Source organism: Nannospalax galili, unplaced genomic scaffold (genome assembly GCF_000622305.1).
Source record: "Nannospalax galili isolate Female #2095 unplaced genomic scaffold, S.galili_v1.0 scaffold461, whole genome shotgun sequence".
NCBI classification, from domain to species: Eukaryota; Metazoa; Chordata; class Mammalia; order Rodentia; family Spalacidae; genus Nannospalax; species Nannospalax galili.
Window position 1 is genome coordinate 7,962,465 of NW_008349975.1, and position 26,826 is coordinate 7,989,290.

Genomic DNA, 26,826 nt, shown 5'->3' on the forward strand with positions numbered 1-26,826 from the left:
GATTTGTTACTCTCTTCATTAAAACTATTACTCAAGCAACGCTCTGCCCCTTGGTATATTCAACACTTGCAGTCTCATACCAATCTCCCGGGGCTTCCGGCAGAGGGTAATGCTGCCATTGACAAACTGGTCCTGAGTGCCAAACTAGACTCCGCCCTAATTCAACAAGCAAGAGACTTACATGCCCACTTCCATCTTTCTCCCCAACCTATACATAGGCTCCTCCCTACCTTGCCAATTCAGAGCTGTAAACATTTGGTCCATGCATGCTCCTCTTGTGCCCCTCTTTTACCTCTGGGACCATTGAAACCCTCTGGAACTCTCCCTAGGGGCCTTGGCCCCAACAAGATATGGCAAATGGACATCACTCATTTTTCTCCTTTTGGAAAGCTCAAGTATGTCCATCATACTATTGACACTTATTCCAGTGTCCATTTTGCATTCACCTGCTCTGGTGAGATGGCCTCTCATGCCATAAGGACTGTCAAATATGCCATGGTCCTTATGGGAATTCCTTGGCAAATAAAAACAGATAATGGTCCTTGTTATGTTTCTGCTACCTTCAGCAATTTTTGCTCTGAATGGAATATTAGGCATATAACTGGTATCCCTTACAATCTTCAGGGTCAAGGGATTGTTGAACATTCCGACCAAACACTCATTAAACAAATACAGAAAATAGGGAAAGACCTGCTATAAAGGACCCTGCTATAAGGACCCCAATTTTGTTATACAACGAGCTCTATTTGTATTAAACTTTCTAAAATTTGACTCCAATGGCCTCCCACCAGCAATAAAGCATTGGGGTGTGTTCACTCAGCCCACTCCTGCTCCCATGGTGAGATGGAAGGACCCTTTCACAAGTGAATGGAAAGGTCCACACCTATTATTAACACAAGGGCGAGGCTATGCTTGTGTCTTTCCAGATAATTTTCCAGCCCCCATCTGGATCCCAGCCCAGAGAACATCAGAATTGCATGTGACGGAAAACCTCCCTCCACAACCACTGACCCCAGAGATGGCAGCCCTGACCCTGGAGGAAGCAGCACACCTCTCAACCACCAAGAGACCAATCTCACAGACCACAAAAGTCACCAACCTGGGGAGACCTCAAACATCTCTCTCCACAAACAGAGACATTAGATAAGCTAAGTCCTCAATCTAGAGGAAAACCTTTGTCTATGTTCCTTATTATTTATGTTATCAGTATTGTTAACTCTCAAGCTCTAGCAACTCTTTTGAATCCCCACTAACCCATCAACCTAACTTCACAGATTATTAATGTAGCCAATGAAAAGGAGGTAAATTCCATGTAAAAATCTACACCCCCTGGCCAATGGTTCCCTGAACTACAGATGTACCATGCTCCTGTCTGCCCTAGATGTTCCCCTTATTATACTAACTCTTCCGATTTTTGGACCCTGTATTGTCAAGGTTCTCCTTAATTTTGTTAAAACTCCTATTTCTCTGGTCCAGTTAGCTGTTGCCCACCTCCAGATCTTGCCAGGCATGTCTCTGAAAGCAAGGACCCACTGTTCCTTGCCCTTACCAACCTATAATTTGCCTCTGATGGTTTTCAACAAATTCTTAACCCCTGAGGAGGCCTTTAAACAGGCCAATACTGGATGTACTGCCTCTCCCTCTGCCAAACCACACAAGGGACCCACCCTTCAAGGGTTGGTAGTCAATGACAGGTAAGATCCCAAGAGACGGGACAACCTAAGATAGGCACAGTCCATTATGCTGGGTGACTCTTGAGGTGGGAACAACAACGCCAAGGCAAAGAATCTCGACTCCCATTGGTTGGCATGGAGTTGGCACAACCTGCTCTTAAGGAAGCTGGCCACCTTGAGGGAGGGGGCTCTTGATACAGTGATTCCCTGAGTGATTGTACTTTGCCTTGATGTATCTGGACTAATATCAATATACACCTTTAAAAATAAAAAGGAGGTGATATGGGAGACAAGCTTGAGCCTAGGGTGATATTGTAACTGTCAGGGTCACGTGGTTTCCAGGAATTCAGGCTCTCTAATCTGAAACTCAGTATGCTAATGAGGCATCCTACCCTCTATTCTGTGATAGGACATTAAGTCTATTATGCTAATAGGATGATGCTAATAAGGTATCCTACTGCTGTACTGTGATAGGATGCTAAACCTGTTATGCTAATGAGGTATCGTACGCTGTGATTGGACCACTACCCCTAAATAAGCTTGGGCCTTCCTGCAATAAAGCAGACCTGTGTCACTAAACCTGGTCTCCTGTGTCTGAATGTGGCTTTGCTGACACAGTCTCCTCACCAGCCCTAGGGCAGCACAGGGCAAGGAAAAGAGCTGCCTCAGCACCAGGCAAGCAGAAGAGCAGCCTTAGCCCAGGGCAGGCAAAAGAGCGGCCTCAGCCCAGGGTAAGCGGAGGAGCACCCTCAATGCCCGTGAGAACTAATGAGCAGCACCCATGAGAACAGAGGAGCGGCTGCCACTGGCAGTAACCACGTACAGTTGTTTATTGCTGCATACTATTTTTATGAATAACTTGTATCTTCACAAATTTAGTAATAGAAGTTCTCACCAACAGTATTGTGGATTGTGAGAAAAAACATTTAAATAGATGATTACATTTAAATAAGTCATGGCTATCCTTATAGGCCTTAAATATAATCTAACATTATTCTGGTAAGAATAGGATATATTGACACATATATAAACACCAAAGTTATGTGTCCACCTAGAAAAAGACTGTGTAAGGACAGAATAAGCAGGTGACTATCCTTAAACTGAGGAAAGATGCTTTGGGAAAGATCAAACCTGCTAACACCACAGTTTTCAACTGTAGCCTCCTGAGCTGAAAGAATTTGGTTTCATTTAGTTGTGTTAGTATGATTTAAGTTAGAAGAGATCCAGCAAACAAATATATTCACTTTCCATTGGTTTGAGGCTCTGTTGTTTGTTTTATTTGTTGTTTGTGTCAGGGTGTGAAGATGTATAGTCAGTTGGCCTTACACACAAGCTCTCAATTCTTCCTTAGTTTTCTTAGGATTGCTGGGATTGCATGGTTTTACCACCATGCTCAGGTGATTTCTTGTTATTCATAAAATTTCTTTTCCTATATATCTGCTGCAAACAATGAATTAACAAATATCTAATCATTGCTTTAAACAGAAATAAAGGAACACTTACCTGTAAGCTTTTGGTTCCTGATTTTCACCAGTAGGTATTAGGTAAATATTGTCTAATGCAGGTTTCTGTTTGAAGACAGCTTGTATGATACATTGCTGATCATTAATGTGCAATTTGTAGCAGAGAGCAGTATAACTCATGCTGGAACAAAGTTTAGCCATCATCTATGTCGCCACAGGACCCTTCACAGCTGTCTCTTGTTAGGAATCTTAACACTCAGTTGTCCACTTAGAGACCTTTTTAAATAAAAAGAAATGTAACAACACCTGCATGTGAAAATGTGACACCAAACAACTCAGAAAGGACACACACCTTTTGGCAGTAGAAGAGCTGAAGCCTGAAGACAGTGGATGTGTTTCACTCCTACTAACAACATGCTAACAACTCGAATTTTTGAAAATAAGTGCATATCTGTGAACAACTTGAAAATCAAGAATAGTGGTTCTGTTTTAGAAAGGTCAGCTGTTTCCTCATCTAGCAACAATCAGTTGTCAATATTCTTTTAGCTAAGATTGAGATCTGCTGTTCATTTTCCCACTTCTATGCTGGATTACTGTCTGGGAGTCTCTTCTGCCACCTTGACCAATAACTCAAAGGAATTGAGGCATTGTTTCTTGTTATGTAGCCTATAGCTATACATATGGACTCTAAAAAATTATATTGACCCCATTAATCTTTGGTTATACTTTCCTTTTGGGTGTTTAAGACCCTGCAATTGGCCCAGATAAAACAATTTATTTTTACTCTTAAGGTCGTTTGAGGATCTGTTCCTCAGGGGTAACAGAGGCTTGGAAGGAGCCCCTGGCTCCTTTTTTTTACCATTCCTGTCTATGTGAAGATAAGTCAAAGGTCCTGCTCTAGTATGTGGGATGTGGGAGGCTATGGGAGGGTGCCATTTGGGAAGTGAGTATATAGATGAATAAAACTGTGTGGGATGTTCTGTATTATATACACACAGAAAAATTAACAAATTTAAAAAAGACATATTTGAGGAAGAAGCATAAAAATGTACTTCATGTTAAACAGTAGAGATGATAAACAGAACCAGTGAAATCTACCTGATGACCTTATATCCATACTCAGGTACTAAGGATCCGAGTGTAACTGACTTTTGCTAGTAATCATCAGATATATAGAGATTAAAGACACATGTACAAACATCTAAGCATTAGTAGAATTAAAAATGTAGGAAACAGAATATTTTAAAATGAAATGTAGGTCTTCTTTAAAGGGTTAAAACTCATTCCATTTTATATCTTACAGGGTTTATACTGATGTCAATATTGTATAACTGTATCAATTCAACTATGAACCTAAAAATTTGCAGCCGTTTTTCAAAGAGATGTATTCTTGCTCTAGAGTGTGTTACTGAATGTTAAAGCTGTAATGAAATGCTTCTTCTAATCATGTGGTTATTACATTTTAAAATTTAAAAATCGTTTCCGTTATAACCACTTAACATATACTTGCCGCTGCTTCAGGCGCCCTGTTCAAACCTTCACAGAACCTTCCGCAAGCCTGAGTACAGGCACCAGCAGAAAGCACACAGTGGACTTGCTCGCTCCTCTTCCAGAGGTGGGCCCTGTATGACTGGGAACATGTCTGTTTTCTCTGGGATCCCAAGCACCACAGGACTGTGCCTGGTACAAAGGAGGTGCTAGAGAATGCCCCGTGAATGGATGGACTGGATGCACTGCCCACAGCTCTTAGGAAGCAGGACCTGTGACCCTTGTGCAGTGCTTGGTTACCCAGTTGCTAATGTGCACTACTTAATCCCTCCACCAGCCTCTTGTTCTTTCTTTCTTCTCCCATTTAAAAGTCATAAACTCAGGGGCTGGATGTTCTGGAAACTGTTATTGATCATGTTAAAGCTGTAATAAAATGCTTCTTCTAAAAAAAATTAAAAATTTTTTTAAAAAGGAATAGTGGTTCTGTAATAGGAATCTAAAAAGCAGTAAGCTGTCAAATATAGAATCCTGAATAATGAGAATTTACTGTATTGTGATTTTTTTTAAATTTTTTTCCTTAAATTGCAATTTGTCATATGACCGACTACTATGTGTCTTATGAGAATTCAGAAGATACTCTTCACTTACAAACTTCTCTTTTTCAGTCTTCTACAGGAGATCTGTTCCTTCAAAGACTAATGGAATTCAGCTGCATAGCAATTATATGTGGTTTTAATTACAAAAACTTATGATTTATCAGTTGAGGTTATTTTTGTTTTGTCACATGAATCCTTCTCTGTTTTAGGAAAATAGTTAAGTGTCTTAAACAGTTCTGTTGAGGCCTTTGTGATGGATCCCTTGACTTGCCTTGGCATTTGTGCCTTCTTAGAATTTGAATGCCTGTAGATTAACATTACTGGTTTTTGCTTCCTCTAAACTCTGTAGCACACTCTCACCATGACAAAAGTAACTGAATCATCAGAGTGATTAATAGAGCAAGGGTTGGACAAAGTTATTGGGGTAAAGACAGGAGATACAAAGTAACCATTTTAACCCTTTTCTGTATGAATTATGTGGTATGTTATTCTTTTTTGATGGAACGATGCTCTGATAATCTTCTACCCTTTTATTAGCTTTAGAAGGCTCTAAAACTATCAGTCATCATTAATGTTGTTTAACCTTTTCTATATGTAACTTAAAATAATCTTGTATTCATGTTTTACCTGGTTTAGGCCTAGGAGATACCTTTCTTTGGCTTTTATCCTCTTGAAGTCATTGAAATTTGCAAGAATTCAAAAAATTTTTATGTAAGAGAAGTTAAATGTAAGATTTCAACAAGATAAACACTGTTAAATAACAGACAGAAACCAAAAACCAACACAAAAGGTTACTGAGTCTAAACCCTCACTTAAATGCTAAGTAATTCTGTCTTTAAATTATTTTTAAGAGATTCTGAATTATGATTTCTATACTTTTAGAAAATAACATGGCTATAAGGATATACTTGGTTCATAATATATTACATATCATTTCTGCCACAATATATTAACTTATATAAATATGAATATAATTTCAAAATAAATATTAAGTTGTATATTTATGTAAGAGTTAATAAAAAATCATTCATATGGAATCAGTTGATTATTATAACCAGTTTTCAAGTCTGAAAACAAGATTAGAGAGGAAAATGAAAATGGTTATTTAATATAATTCTGTAAATTTTCTACTAATTAGTTGTTTCTAATTTTATGTGAGAATTCGCTTTAATACTTTAGTTTTAACTTAACTATTTTGCTTACAACAGGAAAGCCAAAAATGAATCAGATTCATTAATTTTAATTAAAAAAAAATGTTCCTGGGCTTTTGAAATGTTTCAGTGGGTACTTGCTGTCATTCCTGGTGACTTGGTTCAAACCCCAGAATCCACATGGTATAAGAATAAACTTCTACCCAAGTTCTGCAGTAAGCACATGGATACACATGTACAGCCATATACACATACACACAAATAAATAAAGAGTGTAAAAATAAAAGATGTGCTTATAACACTCAATGGAGGCATGATAAGTATCTCTGTGCCAACAATTTTTCTCTCTAGAATCTTCTTTGGTAATGCGTTCTCCATGGATTTCTACATAAATAACTTAGAGTATATGAAGTATAATAAAGGTTTTAAGGAAAAGACACAAAATTAAGGCTTATGTAGACTACACACAGTAGTTGAAATCAAAGACTACAAGAAAAGATATCCCACAACTAGGCCTACTTAAAATGGAACAGCAGATGTGCAAGGTGCTGTCCTTTTATTTTTTCCTTTTTTAATTTTTAAAAATATTTTATTCATTATTTTTATTTTATGTATATGAGTATATTACCTGCATGTATGTGACTATACCCGTATTGTGCAATGCTGCAGAGGTCAGAAGAGAGTTTCAAATTCCCTTGGAACTAGAGTTAAGAACAGTTCACAGACACCATGTGGGTGCTGAGACTAGAACCCAGGTCTTCTGCAAAAACAGTCAGTGCTCTCAATCACTGAGCCATCTCTCCAGCCCCCTTTCCTTTTTTAAAAAAAGAGAGAGATTCATGTGTTCCTGGTTTTCCTTAAAATCATTATACACCCAAGGGTGGTCTTGAGTTTATGATCATCTTTTCTCCAACTCCAAAGAGTGTAACTAAAGGTGTGTGTGGTGTGGGCTTTATTTTGTTAGTTGTTAGTGCATGATAGGCAAGGAAAATGCCTTTTGTCTTGTTGTTGTGTTTTTGTCTCTTCATAAAGATTACCATTGCTCTGTTTTCAGACATAAACACTAAGTTTAATACAGTCAAATGCATTTCTCTGTCTCTGAATTGTCTGCTCTCTCTCATTTTGCAAAAGAACATCATAGAAATAGAAAAATCTGCTCATTACATTTGAACGTAGTCACTTATCACTATCATAATCTTCAACTGGACTCATGACCATTATAAATATTTTCAAATCACAGATAAATGTTTGAAGAAAATGTGTTGCATACAAAAACCAGAATTTTACTCAGCCATAAAGAATGAAATGATATCATCTACAAAAAATATGAAAATGGAGATTATCATGTTAAGCAAATAAGCCACGCTCAGAAGATAAATATTTTATGTTTCTCTTAATTGTGGAATCTGGATTAAAAGTAAAAGACTTTCAGTTAGAAGAAAGAATAGTTATGAGGAAGAAAGAGGCCAACAGGAAGAGGGGAAGATACAAGAGAGGGTAACGAAGGGTGAATATGATTAAAGCACATGACATTCATGTATGCAAACGTCATCATGCAGTTCACAGTTCTCTACAATTTACATTGCTAGCCAAAAAGAGCAAAAGAGTTCTAATTAAAGATAAATTTCTTCAAAGTAATTGAAGTCCAGTTTTGACACTTAAGAAACAAAGAAAATATTCTAGGAAATTTAAGAGGTTTTAAATAATTTCTAATTCACTCTGTGATGGTAATATTTAACAGATTTTTACATTAAACAAGAGAGAAAATAAGAGATTTGATTTCATGTTTAAAGTTGGAAATGTAAAATGAGTTTGGCTTTGTGTGAAGTCAAATCTACATAGTTGTTTCATGCTTTTATAATTCCACATTGGTCCTTATTTTTTAATAAGGTAAATGTAGCATGTGATTTAAATGAGCAAAGTTTCACCTTAGCTAATTAAAAAGATAAAAAGCATTTTAAAGTACCTTTTATATGTACCACATTAGATAGAAATAAGGATAATTATATCCTTAAAATAGTACCATTAAAGCTGTACAAGTAGACTTACTTGGTTGCTGGAGCTTCAAATGGAGATCGAACATTTTGTGAAGTCTTTCAAAATGTTTCACACACATAAGTACATGATGAAATGTTGTAAGGAGACTAAATTTGAAAGTACAAAAAAGAGTTGTTCATAGTTTTTTGTGTGTGCATGTATATGCAGGTGTATGTATGCATTTTATATGAATGTTTGCATGTGTATGCTAATGATTGTGTGTGATATGTAGTTGTGGACGTGTATGAGAGTGAGTGTGTGTGTGTGTGTGTGTGTGTGTGTGTGTGTGTGTGTGTGTGTGTACTCATCAATGAATCTCTTCTTTACCTTTTGAGACAGTTTCTAATTGAATTCATAGATCACTGATTCTGCCCGCCTGGCTGACCATGAGCTCCAGGGCTGCTTCTGCTAGTCCTTCCACTGACATGCCAAAATTTTTCATGGGTTTTGGGATTTTCATGCTTGACAGAAAACACTTTAACAACTAAGCCATCTCTCAAGCCCTGTATTAATTCTTATATTTGTATGAGGACCATCATGTAGTCACTGATGTACTAAATATAAATATATTATATTTCAAGCTTTTTGTAAATTCTGGATTTGGGGAGTAGGAGCTGGAATTAAGCAGTATATAGTACTTCTGAATTGAACAATGAACCTCAGAGAAATAGAATTCTGGAAGGTTTGTTTATGAACCTTTTGAAAGTCATGTATCGTATAGCACATATTCTTGTCTTGAACATTACCTGTGCCAGTAGATTACTATGGATAGGTCATGTTTTTAAAACTGCTGTTTCTGGCAGCTAATTGGTAAAGATTCAGTGGACAGTCACTTCAAGTGTGAGTCCTCCTAATAAGGTTTAGTGTAATGAGACAATAGTGAAGCTGTGTTCCATGAAGCACTATAATTGGAAATGTTAATGTCTGTGATCATCTCTACCATTCTTACCAATGCCTGATTTTTTCCAGCAAGTTACATATAGCAGCTTGCACTAAAAAATGGAGATTGTTTTGGAGTGTACTAGTAAAGTTTAGTCATTAAACAATATATAAGACAACCACCTTGTAAAAAGAAAAAAGTCGTTTTACCTCAGTGTTTCAGGTTTCTCTCTGTTGCTGACTTGCTCTGTTACTTTGAGCTTGTGGCAACACAGCCCCGCAGAATAAAATGGTGAAGCAAAATTGGTTACATCATAGCCGAAAAGCAAAGAAGGACCAAGTGGTGGCATCTGTCTAAATATCCTGTTTCAGGGCACACTACCAATGACAGGAAAATACCCACCGGGCACCCATTTTAATGTTTTAACTACCACACAACAGATGGTGCTGATTACCAAGCTTTTAAAATCTGCACCTTTATGAACCATTTCAGTTGTTCATTGGAGTTGTAGCATGGAGGACACCTAGAGAGAAGGAAAAGGTGCTGCCTCTCATCATGAAGGGTTTTACAAATTGAATTTATAAAGTGAAATAAAATCTCCAAGTGAAGCGTTCAAATTTAAAACGTACAGGAAGTCAATATTTTAAAAAATATTTTTATTCCTTGTAAATTCTGCACATGTTTACAATGTATCTTAATCATATCCCCCCACTAAAAACTCCTTTCACTGGTTCCTCTTATATCCCTCCCAACTAAATGTATTTTTTAGTCCATCTACTAAGCTTGATTAGAGTTACCCACACAGTCATGGGTAGGGGTCCATCCACTGGGACACTGGAAACCTAACTGTGGACACACCACCATCATGGAGGTCTGAGATGGAGAATGAACACTGGAATTTGAACAGATAGTAGGTTGAGCTGTCCTGTGATAGGGAAAGTTCTGAATGAATCACTTGATAAGTGGTCATCAATTTACACCTCCAAGTACTATGTGCAGTTGTTTGTGTGTGTGTATGTGTGCATGTGTGTGCATGTGCTTGTGTGCATGTGTGTGTGCATGTGTTTATGTTACTGTGTGCATGTGTATACAGATGCACATGTATGTGTGAATGTGCATGTCCACATTAATGTGTGCACATGTATACATGTGTTCAATATCAATGAAGGGATTATATAAATATGACTCTACCAGAGAGCGATTTCTGAGTAATTCTTATTATGGAGTGATAAATGCTTATTACCAGTCACTTACAACTAATCAACTAATTTTGGTTGTTTATGAAAATAGTTTTCTGGATTTGGAAGGGAGTTGACATAGGAAAACAGTATAATGTGGTTTATATTCTTCGTATTATTTATGTATTTATTTGCATAGGAGGGGGTCAGAGGACAACTTGTAACAGTAGGTACTCTCTACCATGTAGATACCAGTGGCCAAACTCAGGTCATCAGGTTTGGCAGCAAGGGCCTTTACCTACTGGGCCATCTAGTCTAACCAATTTTTAAAAAATTACAATTTTAAGAGTTCAGAGTTGTCTTAGTTTGTTCTTCATTGCTGTGACAAAAAAACTCTGACCAGTACCAACTTGGGGAGGAAAGGGTTTATTTGTCTTACATCTCCCAGGTCGCACACAGTTCATCAGGGAGCCCAAGGTAGGAACTCAGGGCAGGAACTTGGAGGCTGGAGCACAGGCCATGGAGGAACGCTGCTTACTGGCTTGCTCCCCTGGCCCCTGTTCAGCCTGCTTTCTTATGCAACCCAGGCCCACCTGCTCAGGGGTGGCACCACCCACAGTGGGCTGGGCCCGCCCACATTACTCATCAAGAAGATGCCCCTCAGACATGGCCACAGGCCAGTCCAATAGAGGCAATTCCCCAATTGAGGCTCCCTCAACCCAGGTGTGTCAAGTTGACACCAAAGCTATCCAGCACAAGTGTTAAGAAGAAAAGGGAACTTTCAAAATTCTAGCTTGAGTGGAATTTAGCCATGATAAAACCACTTTCCATTTTTCATGTGAATGGAAGTGTGTTGGAGTCCAGTGTCTAATATAGTGCTCTATATTGACTAATACCAAAGAAGTTGCTTCTTGTTAAGGGAGGCAGATGTTCCAATAATGCCCTCCAAGCAAGTTATGATCATACCAGATGAATGAGATCAACGGAAGAATGATCCTGAGAGAATCTGGAGAACAAACACATGAGGACTTTTCAGATTATTCAACTTGTCCCTTAACATTTCCAAAAGAAATGGTATTATTTCTCATAATTTAAATATCTACACTAGTAGAATAAATATATAAATCCAGAAGCTATTGTGAAAAATGAAGAAGAAAGTAAGACTGAATTCAGGATCTCCTAATGAAACTCTGTTGCTATTTTCCTACTACCTACCTCCACAGCTCAACAAGCAAAAGATGAAAACAAAGTCAATAATCCCTAGCCTCTCCAGTTCTGTGGTTACAGTTGTGTCAAAAATAACTCCTCTGCAAACTGTTCCAGAATGTTAATTTGTCACCCAAACCTAGGAAGACAGTAACAGGCCGTGGAAAAGCAAGTCATTCCAGATTCTCTCTTCCAAAGCAGAGTAAATATGGAGAGGCCTGACCTTTGTTATTCACAAATGAACATTGAATTCATTTCTTCTGTTCTGCCATTTGAAATACGTATTGACTATTCATTTATTCTCACCACCTATGATACTAATTAATAGCACACAAATCAGTATGCAAATTTTGATATTAGGACCTGATTGTGTAAGAGGAGATATAAACACACACACACACACACACACACACACATACACACACACACGTATATCTTCCAATAATTAAAACACACAAAATATAGTTCTTGTAATAAAAAGACAGGAAAAGAAAAAGAGCTTTTCTGTTATTATGAAATAGAATAAATTATTTGGAAATGGTCAAATTTTGTTTAACTGCAGGGAACATCTTTTCATGGTTATCTTTCATTATATTCAAAAAGTTAAAAAAATTCTTTCCTACTTTATTTGAAAATAATCCTGGTAATAAATACTTTAGAGTATGTTGAAAAATACTATAAAAATTTCATATCTTAGGTAGTGTGCTTATTCTACCCTTGTAGTTGTATCTCCTGAAAGTCTCACAGTCCAATGAACATGGTGGCTAAATAGAAACCACACATTTCCCCACATCTATAACATCCAACTGTTAGTTATTTATAAATATGGTATAGTTGTATGCTCATTAGTGTAACTGTGTAACTCCCATTCTCTATTGAAGTCTCACAATAAAGTAACAATACCAAATTCAGCATGTCCACAATATCAGGGTTTCTTCCCTCAAATAACTCTTCAAATTCAATTCCATCCCAATAAATCATAGTATGATTCACTCTACTGCTTAATGTAGACCTAACAGGTTTATTTTTACATTCGTTTCTTCTTATTTACCTACCACCAGATCTGTAAATAACATTTCCACCACCTCATGTAGATCAGAATTATCCAACACCATACACAGCCCAGATGGACTCCTGCCTTTGTCTTTAGTTGTTATTTTTCACCAGGACTACAGTAATAGTTTTGAAATTATATTATCCTTTGTGCTCTTGTTCTTGATGTAATCATTTGTCCAGGTACATTAAGAATAGTTTTAATCTAAGATTACTTAACACATATTTGTTTATGAGCTTCTAATACACTTCTTTGCCCTTTTCTGCTGGATTCTCATTTAGTGTTCATCGCAAACTTCAGCATTTCTCAGAAATTACCTTGATTTCTTTTGTTGGATTGAGTCACTTTATTCTCTCTCACAGCACTATCTATCAGTTGTTCAAGACAGTCCAGCCTTACCATTTGATGCAGATTCTGTTATTAAGTAATATCTGCCTTTCCATCATGTCAAGCTCCACATCAACAAGGGCATGTTTATCTTTTTAGCCACAAGAACATCTAATTATCATTGAACGTTTTTTATATGTATGAAAAGAGTTAATATATAACCCTTGAAGAGCTCCATGACTGGACCACTGTGGATCATATATCCATTTTTCCTTCCACTTGTTTACTTTGCTCTCATTGGTTTTTTGTTCTGTTTTGTTTTGTTTTTTACTGCTTGTGTTGAAGTTTCCCCAACATCAGAGTAGTCTGAATGTTGGTACATCTACCTAGAAAGCCTGACTTTGGTATAGGTGACATTTTATCACCCTTTATAGGGAAGCTAAAAGTAACTTTCTCCAGATTCCTCACCTGACCGTTTTATGAGTTGTCTGTCTTGTTTGCTACTCTAAATCAATGACATATTTTCTTCTCATTGTCCATCATAATTGCATTTTGGAGTTCATATGTTACACTTTTCCCTCTCCAATATAAACTTTCTATGGAAAATGAAGTAATTGTATTTAGCAACATATGATCAAAATCTACCCCGGGTTTAGAAATACAAGAAGTTATTATTCTAGTAAAACAGCAAATAATTATGGAATAAGAACCTTATATTCAGGGTCAGAATTTCCTCAGTAAATAATTTGGATTCTAGTCTGCCTAATGGGTAAAGATAAGCAGGATGAACAATTCTCAACAAAGGACTCTGTAATATTCTAAGTCTAAATAAAATAAGTTTTAGTAAACATTCACTGCTAACATGGAATAATGAGCACAACTCCGATAGCCATAATTAATCAACGGCATTTTGAGGGAACTTCACAAGGTTAGTTAAATGTAGAAAAAAATGCACATTTAGATTATTGCATACAGCGGAAGACTTGTTAATATTTTAATAAGTTGAGTTTTTCTGTTAAGTACCTTATTAGAGGCTTTATTTTCAGGACGAGTTAGGTGGAAATATAGGTACTTGAATGCTCAGATCATCCCTCTGAATACCAGGGGTTGTAGGTGTAGGCAAAATTGATTCTAACTCTACTTTGTACTAATTAATGCTTGTGTAAGTTTGTAAAGGTTATTTAAATGATTGTCAAATTAAAATGAAAAAGAAAAATATTTACTTCTTTTATAAAATCATGTATTATTACTTATAAGTCTTTCATAATCATTCTAACTTTATAACCATGAACTATATCCTCAGAAAATGTTAATTTTCTTACTTTATGAAATGATCCAGAGAGACAAGTCCCAAACAGTTTGAGTCAGCTTGGCATGCTCCTTAGATGCCTGTAAATAGAGACCACTGAAGTTTCTCTGGGATTCTAAATGCTACAAGTTAAAAATTCTATAAAAATACATCTCAAAGTAGCTTCTTATGTGTCAGGCAATACTAACATAAATTTTTCATGTACTATATCATTTAATTTTTCTATATATTGAGTTTAAATGGAGTAATATTTGTTTAGCAGCCTGGGGCATGAATAAGAGCTGTTCTTAATAAAATATGTCAAGTAGCAGTTTCGGCTTTACAGTGGTTGGTTGGGATGTGCCAATTTAAGACAAGCATGAACTTCCTAGGGACAAAAGATTATAACAACACTTAATCTGCCCATTCCAAAATTCCTTTTTCTCTGTTTTAAATAATATTGAATAATTATTGAAATGGTAATATTTAAATGGAGGGACCAGATTATTTACCTTTCCAGTATATTCTGTTAAGTGGTCATAGATGAATGTGACTGACTCTTACAATAATAGTAGTTTTAATAATTAAAAGCAAACCTTGAAAAGATAGTTGGTAATATCATTTCATGTGATATTGCTTATTAAATGTTTTTGGAGAATTTAACAAAAGCAGGCTATTTATTCCACCTCCGGAGTTTAGAACAATAACAAACACATGTCATTCAAAAATATAATTAGTGGATTTTGGGATAGTGATCACTAGGTTGCAACTAATTTTCAACCATGAAGGAATTTAACAAAGACAGAGCTCTCATTTCAGGGAAAATTCTTTCTAAGATTTTACTTGTATCTATTTATTCTATTTGTATGTGTGTGTGTGTGTGTGTGTGTGTGTGTGTGTAGGTGTCTCTGGAAGCCAGAACAGGTGGTTGCATCCCTTGAACCTAGAGTTACAGGCAGCTGTGAACGCTCCAGTGTGGGTGCTGGAAACTCATCTCGTGAGTTCTGAAAGAGCAACAAGTGCTCATAATTGTTAAGCCAACTCTACAATGCTGAAAATAGTTTTAAAACTTTTCTTAGAGAACACACAAAGGTATTTTTAAACCATGTTTGGTGATTGCTATGAAACTGTGTTATTAACACCTAAGTTTTCTTCTGGGAAAATGGTCACAAAAGAATTGCTATGCATAACATTAGATCTTTGTTTACATTTTGTTATTTCTTATGTTTTTTAATCAACAAGTAACCATATCAGCAAGCTAGAGCAAGCTCACTTGATATGCATTATGAATTAAAGTCATTTGTTTGAGTCTCCAAACATTTATATCTAGGCAATACTCATTCTTGACATATGCAGATAGAACACAATTGTCTTCCTATTTTTGTTATAAGGTCTCTTTATAAATGATGAGAGTGTGCTTTAAAAATGCATGCAATTTTGACCTCAGAATTACAAACTGTTAACTTCAAGAACTGTGTGTTGAATAACATCTTTAAAAATGCTCAGAATTCCTGGGCATCATCCAGAAAACCAATTAAAAATGGCATGTGTGAGAGAGGGGGAATAAAGGGGTCCATAAAGTTATGCCACTAAAGCTTTTGCCATAGGGAAAAAGGACATTAGCCGCATTTAATAACCTTCTATATCCTTAGCACAATCACCATAGAAACTCTTTCTCTTAAATCAGGATAAGCGAAACACTCCATTTTCATTACAGTTCATTTGTATTGATTTAACACTGCATTACCTTTGAGGGTTTTGATACACTATATTGAATTCATAGAATTATAGGAATTAGAATTGTAAAAGGACAATTGGCTCATCTCATTCAACTCATTAGTGAAAGATTATTTGGTGTAGCACATTCCTTGGTGTTTAGTCAAATTTTAAATTAGGTAACCAATAGTGCTTTTGGGAAATGATTTCAATGAAAAGAAAACTTAGGGCATACACTTTTCATCATTAACATTAAAAGGTGTATTTAACCATATCCTAGCCATTGGGATTTAAAATATGACTAAACTTTTCTCAACATTTATACTTTTCCATAAGGAACATGGAAAATTGCAGCAAAAATATTACCTATTTAACTAGGAGATGTGCACTTTATAACTGTACTAATTTACAAAAAGGAAAGATAATTCAATTATTTTAAGTAAAATATCAGATAAAGAAACCTATAGTGTACAAATAGATTGTTTCAAATTCTGACTCACAGGAAGTCTTTCCATGCCTACTACTTCAGCATGATTTCTAATAAATTATATGTGTATACATGAACATATATGTATAGTTATGTATAAATTATATCTATATATATGTATATGTGGAAACCAGCCATTACAGATTCTTCAGAACACTTCAAAGTAATCATTAGATATTAGTTTTCTACAATTGACATATTCAAGATATTTTTCTTCAGTAAGTTGGATGAATTCTCCAGTTTCTCCTGAAGTCAGTCTATCTTGATAAATCTTCTTTTACAAACGATTGTGTCTGTTTCCCAGATTTAGCATGGAAACCAAAACGGAGAAAATGAGAATTGCTCTCAAGTCCAGCTGTAATCGATCATCTTGAAATATACACTGGCTCCTCTCAGTGACTCAGCAACATAATTAAAATCCTCTTCTGACAGAAATTGAAATGATTCAGAAACAATTTTTTTTTGGAAATAGACTTTTCAACTCTTCAATTTTAAATTGCTCTAAATGAATTCCCATAAATGTAATTTAGCTATTTAATTCTGGACTCTTTCTTCAGGAAATTAAGTGCTTCAGGCAATAGGAAATTATTATTTTGAGTTTTTATTTTTCTCTGCCCACATATTTTATCATACTTTTTATAAATTCATGGGTTTAGAGAATCTATCCTTAATAGTGCTGTCCTCCTAATATATATCTGTCTAATAGAAATAAAGTAATCTTGATACAGTTTCACAATCAAATTGAATGTACTTATTTCAAACTAAATTAATTTTTGTAGACATATTTTGTGTTGTGCCTTTATTCTTTGTATTATCTGTTACTAAACCATCTTCTTCTGTTCAAGTATCTCATTATTTTATGCATTCTTTACAAAGGTTCTATCTTAAAAACTTTCAGTTCAGCAACATTTTTTTTTCAATTTTGTTATTTGAATTTTTTTCTACACAATACTATTTCATCATAGCCACCTTACCAATGTGGGGAAAATATGTTTGTGTGCTGATTCAAGACATGTTCTTGTTTTGTATCTCAGATGTTGCTATGTCATTAAATGACCAGCTCAGCAATTATCATGTTACCACCTGATCCGTTTCTTCTTGGAGATCTCAACATTAGTAGCGTTGGGGAAAGAAATACTTTTATGAATTACATATCAAATAAAGTTTTATGACGTGCAAGTCTCAATGTATACAGGAGTAGCTGGGTGATGTCAGCAGTATATTCTGAATGTGCACTGTGAATAATCATGTATCACTGGGAACTAAGAATATGAAGTCAGAAGAAAATGCATTCTCAGAAAAAGAAATTGAAAAGCAGTTACCAACAAAGATCACTGTATAATTTGTATGTGTGATTAAGCATGCTCATCAGTTCTCTTTAGATATTTCACTTACTGTTTTTGAGCAGACATTCTATGAAAATAACTGAGCTATATATTGGTAAAAGACTATTTTCTTCTCCTGAAATATGAAGTAAATGGAGTAGATATTTCTGATGAGATATTTAATATTTCCATGCAATGAATAGTTCTTTCCTTCGAGTTTCTTATAGTCTATTCAAAGAAGCAAATGGTAACTACCAAGAACAAAATTGAAACCCAGAAGAGTAATGACAAAAGACATCACACAAAGCAGATTGTGAATATGTGACTCATGATTAATTCATTTGTTGAGCACTCTCTAAGGATAAAAAACATGGTCTGATGTATTGTCACATGTCTGTAATTCCAGCACTCGAGATGTGAAGGTAAGAGGATCATGAGACTGAAGCTAGTATGGGTGACAGAGCTGAGAGATGTTTCAGAAAACAAAAACAAAGGAAGGAAAAGGAAAGGACAAATGCTAGACTAGCCATCCAGCAAAGTCCGCATCCTGAAGTCTCATCTGTAACAATAAAATAATGCATAGTTCACTGTTAACAATACCTTGCAAAATGCTAAATGCTGTACAGTGATGGTGAACTATTTTATTATTTCAAAGATATTGCTGTTTAATGTAGTGTCTCTCCATCAAGAATGATTTTAACTCGTAAGAAATTCTTGGCAAGGTATAGGAACTTTTTGTAATGTAGAAAAGGAAAAGTTTCTTCTACCTTCTCAGGTGCAGTACATGGGTGGCTGAGAATTACACTAATAAAAGGTAGTTCAGTAAATGAAAAGACAAAAACTAAACTGATGTTAGCATTTTTGTGTTCATGGGTACTTCCTAGAAATTAGGTGAAAAATCGAAATGAACAATTATACTCAGAGTCTTATATATCATTTTTCCTTTTTTATTGAACTTTTTGTGATTTTCATATCATTTTATAGTATTTAAATTCCCCATCCTCCCCTCACTGCCCAGCACCCAATTTAATGTATATATATACATATATATGTACATATATATATACACATATGTAGCAGCTTATAGAGTATGATTTGTGTCCCCAAACGTCCTTCAGTGTGGATCCATCCAGTAGGCCTGAAAAGTTCCATTCATATAAGAAACTATTTTTCCCCCTCCTAGCAGCCATCAATTGTAAGAAGTTCCTTAGGTTGTGATGTGTTTCCTACCCACTTCCCCACTGCAATTTTGTCTGGTTTGAGCTTGCTTAGGACTTGTGCATGATGTCACCATTTCTGAGAGTTCATATGAGCAACTTACCAGTTGTCTGGGAGAGAGTATCTTATACCATTTTAACAAAGAGTCAAAATGTGGAAAGTGACTAGCAAAACAGAAACAGTTTTGGATCCCAGAGGGACAAGTTAGGTGACTAGAAAATAGACAGTAGGGAATGCATAAGGAGATACGAATCTGTGTGTGAGAGAGAATTTGAGTTTATATGTGTGTGTGTGTGTGTGTGTGTGTGTGTGTGTGTATGTGTTTATGTGTGTGTCTAACAATTATCTCTAGATGTCTCTAGAAGCCAGCTTTGGTGATCAGAGTCATTCAATCCCTCTTCCTAGTGTGGGAAGTAACTCCTTTTAAAATGAAACGTTTCTTTAAATATGGGAATTTCCTTTACAGAGGGAAATTTATGCCTGATTTTATTAAAAGAATAGACAATCAAAGGGTCCCTGCTATGGTTTACTGAATGCTCAGCACAGTCCCTAGAACAAAGAGGTTTATTTTGACTTGTCATTATTTGGTTCCTTTCAATAATCACACTTGAGAGCTGTAGTTTCTCATGGCATCTCCAATGGGCAAAAGCCCGGAGTGCTGCTAAGTCCTTCAAGGCCGAGTGCAGCCTTTCTCTCCATTTAGTGCCCTCAGCCTGACCTAAACAATAGCACTTAGGAAATTATTCGTATAGTGTGTACTAGTTTCAGAGGCAGAGGCAGGTGAATCTCTGAGCTAGAGACCAGCCTGGTCTACATAGAGAGTTCCAAGACAACTGGGGATACAGGGAGAACCTGTCTCTAAAAAAACAGGAATATTATATTAAAGAGTGAGCAAGAATTTCTAGAGAGAACATATTCTGAGATTCAGAGAAGGAAAAGTGATACTATAACTCCTAAAAGTAGCCTTAAACTCAGAAGACAGAGAGATGACATTGAGCAGAAGCAGGGATGCTGGTATCAATGAAAAATGTTTAATATGTAGTGACAGGGAAATTACTCTATCATGAACAGGAAGAAATTATTGGTTAGTAAACTTTGAAAAAATTATACCTTTTAAGAAATATTTTATTTGCTATTTTTGTTTTTTGTGCATGAATGCAATGCCTGCATGTGTGTAAATGCATCCATGTCATGCAATGCCCATAGAGGTCAGAAGAGGGCATTGCATTCTCTCGAAATGGGGTTTTGGACTATGATTAGCCTCCACGTGGGTGTTGGAAATTGAACCTTTGTCTTCTGCAAGAGCAGCCAGTGCTCTTAATCCCAAAGCCATCTCTCTAGTCCCAAAAAATCTGTATGTCTAAGGTATGCAAATATTATGGAATAAAAGAACAGAAGCAAGAAAAAGACCATAAAGTTAAGGGAAATGCATTATTCTCCCATTTGTCCCCTTGGTAGTTCACACAGTCTGTTATGCCAGTCAGATCAAGGCAAACAATGGAGAATAATCATATTTAACTGTCATCTCCTCATGAGACTCAAAGTGAGCCCCTCTCCTTTGGTCATAAGAAAGCTGGAGACTCATCTTCATCCTTTATTTTGACTTTTCTACTTCTTTGTAAATCTGCTTTTTTACATGTGGGAAGAAAGGAGAAATTCTATCACATAACATGTAACTTTTTTATGTATTTACCTATTATTAGGTTTTTAAATTAAAGAGACAAATAGGCTTCTCCTTGCCCTTGCAAGCAAAGCTCTATCTAAGCAAGAGAAAGTGAGCACATAATACCTTGGAGCTGATCGAGGCCTTTCCAGGGAAGGCCCGAATCCTTTTATTCAGATCCTTGCACTCTCTATTCGGATGAAACTGGCATTAGTGAGTTATTCCAAGAATGCTATATAGAGACTGGGACAAACATATTTAGTCTGTTAAATGCTTTTGTAGTCCTTCCCATGTCCTGTCAAAGATAGGTGTTAATAATAGGATTTCTGTGAATTTGTGGCAGGCTGGGGCTACATAGCAAGATGTTATTTCACAAAACAAAACAAAACAAAACAAAACAGAGGTCAAATACTGTCCTAGATTTCTTTGTATTGCCATTTCTGTCAATCAACTTGTTGATTCCAATCACCTAAGCAAGGCAAGGGACATCTGTCTTTCAAAATTTTCATTTACACTCTGTGCTATAATTTTCATATCCTTATGATACTTTCTTCAATCTGCATCTTTGTTTTATTGTAATCTTTCCCATTATTTAAGATCCATACTCAGGGGCTGGAGAAATGGGTCGGTGGCTAAGAGCACCGGCTGTTCTTCCAGAGGACCTGGATTTGGTTCCCAAGAACAACATGACAGCTAAAAATTATCCATAACTCCAGCTCCAGGGAATCCTACACTCTTCTGACCTTGCAGGCATTGTATGAATTGTGGATACTTATACATATGCAAGCAATACACACATCCACATAAAATAAAAATAAATATTTTTATAAAAGATCCATTCTCAGAATAGCATCTTATATATCCTAATTGATTTTTGCATCCTCATTGTATGTCAATGTCTCGCCAACATATCCAACCAGCAAAATATTTTCAAACCAACAGAGTCAAAGTAAATTCAATGTTATTGCATCTAAAGATTGTAATGCTTAAAACTGTCATTAAGCTGTCATAATTTGGACTTTCATTTTCATATTTTATTTTTCTCTAAAAAGTTTTGTTATTATTATCTTCTAGTTGTATAATTACCAAATGAACTGACAATGTATAACACAAAGTGAAATATTACAAATTCATTTTAAATAAAATTTCACAACTACAGGAATAAATGCATCACAGGTGTTTCTAGATTTAACCTCATTATGTACCTTATTTCTCTTAGAACAATTTAAGATTGTTTATATCAAGAAACCTCTAGCTGAAAAATTATCCATTGGCTTATTTTAAATTTTGAATTGAGTGCTTATGATTATAAAGCTGCACAAAGTTCACTGGAAATTAGAAACATAACACAGTTCCAAGTGGCAACATATCCTAAGCAACTCAAATTAACAGCCATCTGCTCACATGCAGACCCAGTAATACAAAGGTTTCTTCCTCACATCTACCCATAAAACAGTGGAGAAAGACTGCTGAGCAGCAGGACATTGCAATTGAAACAATTGAGTTAGTTTTCTAGTTTTGTGAATAAAAATTTATACACTCCTGGTAGATTAGGAACATGGTCCTTTATTTTCTCATACTTGTAGCTAGATGTTTGAAATCACTTTGCACACTCCTTCTAAAAGTTAAAGTAATTGATCGTGGTCTTGCCCAACATGGGGAGGCTTCCAGCATGCCTCAGTTTATAGCAATGTAGCGCCACTATTTTCCTGCATCTTCAAACAATTGTCTTCCCTCTGTCTATCAATTTTTTTTCTCCTTTGCCTTCCAAATAAATTAACAACTAACTTCAGGTTTTCTGATTCTTGATGAAAAGAGATCTCATCTTGAGATTTATTAACTTAATTATATCCACAAAGTATTTTCACACAAGCTCTCAAACAAATCTACCAAAGTTAATACTTGTATATATTATTTTTTCTAGTCCATGACATACATTGCTGTGGTGGTTTGATTGAGAATGTCCCCTACTTGGCACAAATATTTGAACACATGGTCTCCAGTTTGGAGGTGCTATTTGAGGGTGGTAAGAAGGTTTAACTTTGCTTAAGGAAGTGTGTCCCTGATGGTTGGATTTGTGAGTTCATAGCCTTGTTCCACTTCAGTTTCCTCTTTCTGTTTCTTGTATGCTCTTAAAGATGTGAGCTCTCAGCTTTTTGTTCTGACTTCCCTGTCATGAAGGACTATTCTTACTGGAACCGTAAGTTCAAATAAACTCTTCCTGCCGAAAGCTGCCTTGATCATGAAGTTTTATGACAGCAGCAGAAAAGTAACTAATACAGAAGTTAGTATCAGAGAGTGGGCTGTTGCTGTGAAGAATATGCCCATGATGATTTTTTTTTGGAAGAATATGGAAGATTTTGAAACTTTGGGCTAGAAAAGTAGTTGACTGTGTAAGCAGAACTTACATGTCATCCTAACAGGAGCCTGAATTCAGAAAGTGGAGGCCAGACTCATGCTATTTCAGAGCAGAATCAGGAGGTTTCAAATAGCACCTGGGCTAAAGGCCAGTCCTGTGATGTTCTAGGAAAGAATCTGGATAACTTCTGCCTGTATTCTAAGAAATTCCTGAGGCTAAATTAAAAAGTATTAGACTATATACTTATCTGGCAGGGGAGATATAATGATCCCAAGGTGATTTTCCCAGGGTGAGGCTTATCCATTGCACACCTGATATGCTGACCCCTGAGATTTCCCCAAATTCAGGGAAACTCGACTGCATAATTTGTAATAGTGGGGGACTGCATTCTCACTTCCCCCACTATAAAAAATAAAAATAAGTAAAATAAATAATGGACTAATTTCTTTGATAGAGGAGATTTCAAGACAGTCTAATCTTGAATATGTGATGTGGCTTATAATGGTGACTTTTTGGCCGCTCTAAATAAAAAAAAGAGTATATAAAGGAGAAAGCAATACAAAATGTACAATTTTTAGAGGAAAAGAGCACTTGGAACCATAATGTTGAAGCCAAGGAATGTGCTGGAAGGGAGGCTGTGATTAATTAGGAGATTAAATCCATTAAAGCCATTAAGGAGAGGCCTCCTGCTCTGTACTGGAAACAATAAGAAGGGTTCCCACAGGGTAAGGCCTCACTAAGCTTAGCTTTCAAATTGTGAAGGGAGAAAGCAAGAGATTTTTGATCCTGGAAAATCACAATGTACAAAAGCTTCTATAAATATGAGTCAAAGGGGCTAGGGTCCGTCGCAAGATGGCAGTTGAACTTGCATTTTCAGAGTTTAAATGTCTTATCCACTCCATCTTTGATCCCTGCAACATGTGTCTCCTTTCAGGCTGGTTCCAATCCATGCGTGCAGCACTCCTTGGCAGATGACTCATACCTCTGGCACCTCACATAGTGAAAAAAAAAATACATTTGTCTAGAGATGTGTAAGACATAGGCTTTTTTCTAGGATCTATGACCTATCCAGTCATGTATATTTAGTTATGTTTACAGTACTACACCTGAGTTCCTTACCATTAGGTTGGGCATTTAAGTCCAATTAGATAGTTGGTTATTGCCATCATGATAAACATGTCTCTACTGAACCAATAGAGACAGTTTGCTTTGCCAGTCATTGCTGTAGTTATTAGGCTTGTAGCTGCATTGGACCATTGGTTGATTTGCTGCCTTAGAAGATTGCAGAGTATCCTCTGGTACTATGAGAGCTAGACTTCAGGGAAGACTCTTCTAGGTCAATTTCAGTTCCATTACATTAAGGCCTGTGTTTGGAATATATTCTGTCTTCAGCAATATTGTCTTACATTCAAGCTCTGCAAGGCATTCAAAAATGGTGGCAATAGCCTGTGTTATTTTGGTAGTCTCTTGAACTACTCTGACCAACAACTTGAAGGGAGGTTTCTACTGTCTGGCACTGTGTTTCTTGTTACATAGCCACATGTCTAAGTAACACTTTAAAAAAGTGTTCAACATCCTTAGTAATTAGGGAAATGCAAACCAAAACCATTTTAAGATGTCATCTTATCTCAGGCAGAAAGGCTAAGCTCAAGGGAACAGATGACACAAAATGCTAGCAAGGATGTGGGAAAAGGGGAATGCTCATTTACTGCAGATGGGATTGTAAACTTGTGCAATCACTGTGGAAAGCAATGGAAAACTCTTAAACAGCTAAAAATAAATCTACCTATGATCTAGTTTTACAACTCCTTGGCATATACCCAAAGGATTCATTCTACTATAGAGATACTTATGCAGCCTTGTTTGCTGCTGCATTTTTTTCACTGTAACTAAGACATGGGAAAAATCTAAATGTCCTTCAACTGCTGAATGCACAATGAAAATGTGGTACATTTACACAAGGGTTTTATACTAAGTGGTTAAGAAAACTAAAATCATGAAATTTCCAGGGAATGAATGGAACTAGAAGCTGTTTTACTAAGTGAAACAGCGCAGATTCAGAAAAACAAGGGACATATGTTTCCTTATCTTAGCTCCAAATGCTTAAGTGCAAATATTTATCCTCATGTAACCACAGGAATCAGGAAAATGGAAAGGAACCACTGGGATAAAGGGTCAAAAAAAGTTCAAAGGAGGGAGCTAGTAAGATACAGGTGTTACCAAGTGGGACATGGGAAAAATGGGGATATTTAAGTGGGAAGGGAGGGAGAGGCTTGTACAAGGAACCATAAGGAGAAAGTAGAAGATGGAGCCCAAGTGAGGAAGATAGAAGGAGACAGGTATTTATAAGAGGGAAATGGGGAAAGCTGTGTACTGTACCTGGGGAGGGAAGATAAAGGATTATTCATGGGGAGAGAGAAAAGAGATAAATAAAGCTTAGATGGTGTGAAAAAAACACAGGAAACTGTTTTAGAAAAAAGGTTTTAATAAGCATATATTGAAATAAATTTGTTTCCTCGGGATATTTTAATTTCATTCACTAACAAATATTATGCCCTTACACTTTTGTTTTTCTTTGGCTAATTCCCTTTATTATTAATCTCTGTAACACCCAAACCTTGCCAGGTATATAACCTTGCCAGGTAATCACTTTTGTAGCACCCATTGCAACAACAGTGGAGGCAACTGGTTGCTTCACCGTGTCACTCTACAGTAAATTTTGATGTTACAGTCGTGGTGATTTTGCTGTATTAAATGTACATCTGAACCAGTTTGTAAGCCAAGATTCCAGAGAGGCTGAAGCAGAGCTATGGAGTTGGAGAAGGTTTATCTCATAGGTTATAGACTCACTGTTTCTGACAGAGAACTTCTATGCCCAAGGCTATAGTAATAAAGACATGGGATATGGGAATTCCTTTGTGAGACATTGATAGTCCCAAGGTGTGTTTAATGATACTACAGCTAGAGATGTAATCTTTAAGCATGATAGTACATCTTGCTAGAAATTAAATGAACTATTGATAATTACTTAATGGGTTACTTTTCTTTATTGCTGGCCTGTAAACAATGCTGCTTGCATGAACTCACGAGACTTAGTTCAATGGCAGTAACAAATAATTCCATATTGAGAACCTTGTCCACCCTTGGTGCTATTCCTCGACTTTCAGGCCTATTATTGGCCTTGTAGATTGTGCACCAGTCGATCCCATCCTGGTGAGTTCTCCAGAGTTTTTCTACTTTGCTTCCAACTCCACATTGTCAGACATATCTAGTGCTGTGCAACCAGCGCACGAGGCGAGTCAAACCCACTCAGGAGTCATATTTGTATGCTTTCTTAGTTATCACTGAAGTGAAATCACTCTTGTCCCTCCAGCAAAAAGTCAACACCGAACATCTGAAGAACTGAGTTCTAAAGTCTTCATACCTGCTCTCAAATCTGCTGTTTTTGCAATAAGAAAAACTGAACCAAATTTCCACTCAAAAGACTGACTAGAATTTCATATCAGACACTCAAGTAACAAAAGAATTCATCATTTTCAGGTAGAGTAACAAAAGATCCCATGTCAACACTAATTTAAATATTGAAGAGCATATGTAAGAAGGAGAGATCAGTATATAAAAGCTTCTTTAATTCTAAAACTGAGTAAAAATCCTGATTATCATATTCAAACTTTGTTCTGTGCTTGAGTGAGAGGTTTGAGATAGCTTCATGAAATC

The 26,826-nt window shown here is 36.2% G+C and overlaps 1 non-coding gene across 1 annotated transcript; it reads left to right on the plus strand.

The window, feature by feature from the left end:
- Positions 1 to 23,348: 23,348 nt before the first annotated feature.
- On the plus strand, positions 23,349 to 23,512 carry LOC115072702. Its single transcript, XR_003851732.1, has one exon. It is a non-coding gene; the product is annotated as a U1 spliceosomal RNA (small nuclear RNA).
- Positions 23,513 to 26,826: the final 3,314 nt, after the last annotated feature.